Here is a 3354-nt window from a genome sequence, read left to right as displayed (position 1 = left end):
GCATGAAGACAGAACACATCCATAGCACAAAACCACGAATCATAGAAACATATCCGCCTGGAAGTCAGACACCTTTGCGAGAGACCAAAAACCACAAAAAGTGAGACGAATCCACCTGGGAGCTGGAGACCTTTGCATGAGGCCACATGTTAGGCTGGTGGTTCCTCCAGAGCTGGCTCTTCCTCAATCCGATAGGCAAACTGATACCAATTGTCATCCTCTTCAGACGCGCCGCGACCTTGAACAGTTGGAGAATCTACAGTGCCTTCAGCATCCATCTGTCGCTTACCAGCATCCCCAGCTTTATCTTTGTCATGCAGAGCCTTACTGCTTTCACCTTGCTGCTTGTTGTTGATCCCATGACTACCTGTCTCTTCCCTGTTCTGCTTGTTCCCACGACTAGACAGAGTAGCTTGCATCGCAGACTCTTCCTTGAAATAAATTTTGATGATAGCAGTGATTGTAGGCCTGTTTAGTGAACTGCAGAAATGAAATTGTGTGCTGTGAGGGCCAAAAAGAGGAGGGAGTGGGAGATCCACAGTGTGGACAACATTGTCCCTCCAACCTCTACCACTTCTGGTATTCCGGTAGCTATGAGTGGGGTTAATGAGCGATTTGGGAAATTCAGTAGTTGAGTCCGGGAAGCCAGAGGTGGAAGTGGTAGAAGCTTGCGAGCGGTTAAAACCTCCATGCGAACCTCCATGCCTACTGCGCATGCGGTGCCTGAGGCGAGCCATGGCTGAATTGACAGCGGAAGAATTGGAATGAAGGTTACGATAAGCGGGAGCATGGGTGGGCGAACCACAATCAAGAAGACAATGACAGGAATGCGAAAAATGAAAACCATTACCAAAATTCTGAAAAAGGAGAATTAGGTAGCGACTACCTGTAGCAGTTTTGAAACATGGTTCAACCGCTTGCGGAGGAAAAATTCCATGGAGAAGGGGAGGAGTAACAAAAAGGTTTGCAGGGGCCATGGTGTTGAAGGAGGTGAGCTCATCACAGCTTTCGGAGTGAATAAATGTCACCTGCAAGGTGTTTTTAATCCATCTGCAGTTAGCTCTCAGGACGAAGCACTTAGCCAGATGGAAACCTGGTATTAGCTTCCATAAGGTGTTTAAGATTTTGCTTTTATAAGGGTGAGGTGCCTAAGAATGAATAGCACTGGTTAAATCCTCCTTATTTCGTCTATCTCTTTGACATCTGAAGCTAACCTTCTCCCAAAGTCGGGTTGCTAACAGACATGAGTTTAGGAAATGTTCCTTAGTTTCTTCTGCCTGTTTACAATTTTGGCAGATGGAAGGTCTGTGAAAACTCCGTTTCCTTATATTATCCCAAGTAAGGATTCTATTTTGGTACAGCAACCAGAGAAAGGTGGAGATTTTTGGCCAAATTGGTGGTTCCCAAACTTTTTGCCAGAGGCTATCCTTGACAGTATGGTCCCTTAGTATTATATGATATGCTTCCCGAGAAGTGAAGGTACCTCTCATTTCATAACCCCATCTGATGATGTCTTTCTTATCTGATTGGCGAATTTTCCTGTTTGAGAGTTCCGTATCCAGGCTAACTTTGATGGATTGCGTGGCTTGCCCAAGAATGAGGTTCGAGCATAACCATTGCCTATAACCTTGGTTGTGAACTTCCTCCCAAAGTTGATTTACTTTGATCGTCAGTTTCTCTACCCAATCCTAAAGCTAGTGGGGCGTGAGTAGGTCCTTCAATTTTGGTCTTTGCTGCCAGGAGTCTTCCCAAAACCTCGCATTATCTCCATTCCTGATTTCCCAAAAACTGTGTTGTTGGATTAGATCCTTATGTTGTTTAGCAGCATTCCAAATTAGAGAGCTTGTGCCAACTTCCTTGAGCCGAATTAAATCATCCACTGGTCTATTATGAGAATACTTAGTTGTCCAGAGGATTTCCTAAGGAGTATATGGGTTCGAGAGCGATCTCCACCAGATGTGCGCTCCCATGACCTCGTTGTTGTGCTGAGGATCCTGTAATCTAGTGCCTCCAGAGGATTTTAGGTGAAAAACTATTTCCCACTTTACCAGAGCCCATTTCCTTTTTTGTTTCGTATTCCCCCATAAAAAATCTCATTGAAGATTTTTGATTGCTTTAAGAACCCATTTGGGTGCTGCCAGGACCGTGAAGAGGTAGAGCGGCATAGATTGTAGCACTACCTTGATTAGAACTAGGCGACTCACCATATTGAGAGCTCTGAAGGTCCATGAAGAGATATGGGCTTCCAATTTTTCTAGGAGAATTTTCTAGGATGAGTGCTTTAAGGCAGAGGTTGTCATTGGAGCTCCCAGGTATTTGGAGGGTAGAGATGCAATCGAGAAGCCCAAAATTCTGGCTATGGAGGCTTGAGTGATGGGAGGTGTGCGAAAGAAGAAGACTTGAGATTTTGATTTGTTAATGCAACCGCCAGAGGCATCCGGAAAGTCGGATAAAATTGATTTCAGCTCACGGGCTTCCTGGACCCAAGGATGACCAAATAACATATTGTCATCCACAAATTGCTGGTGGGTGAAAGCAGGGGTATTCTGGAAAGAAAGGCCACGTAATTGCTGGTTTTGAAGGGCATCTTTGATGTAACATCCAAGACCTTCCGCCATAATAACAAATAGAAAGGGTGAGAGAGGGTCCCCTTGTCGGATACCTCTGGACGGGTGGAAGCGGGTGGAGGGGGTCCCATTGACAAGAATTGAGAAAAAGGTAGAAGTGATGAGACTCATAATCCATCTTACGCAAGGGGGGGTAAAGCCAAAGGCTAGCAGTATTTTTTGAATATATTTCCAGCTTAAAGTATCAAAAGCTTTTGAGAGGTCGATTTTAGGAGCATACCTGCCTTTTTGGTTTGCTTTAGGGAGTGAATGATTTCATGAGTGAGAATTATGCCATCGGTGATCTGCGTTCCTTCCACATAACTTGATTGCTCTGGTGATATAAGAAGAGGAAGCAGGGGCTTGAGGCATGTGGCGATCACTTTGGAGACAATTTTATACAATACATTGCATAGTACAATAGGTCGGAATTTGTTCGGAGTCTGGCTGTTCTCCTCCTTAGGGATGAGGACGATGAAGGTGGCCTTCAAGGATGGAAGCATCCATCTGTTAACTCTGGACTCCTCGACTACTTTCCATACTTCCTCCTTAATTAGATCCCAGAAGTTGTGAAAGAAGTTCGAAGTGAAGCCGTCTGGTCCGGGTGCTTTCCCAACTTTGAGCTGTCGCATAGTTGTCTCCACTTCCAGTAAAGAAACAGGCCTGAGGAGTATCTGATTGTGTTCCTCAGTTACAACCTTAGGATAATCTTGATGGTATTCTCTATAGCTGGCAGTCGATCAGTCTC

Source organism: Pinus tabuliformis, chromosome Q, assembly GCF_031772625.1.
Source record: "Pinus tabuliformis cultivar Carrire ecotype Pingquan chromosome Q, CPIR1, whole genome shotgun sequence".
NCBI lineage: Eukaryota > Viridiplantae > Streptophyta > Pinopsida > Pinales > Pinaceae > Pinus > Pinus tabuliformis.
Note: the sequence above shows the minus strand (reverse complement) of the source record.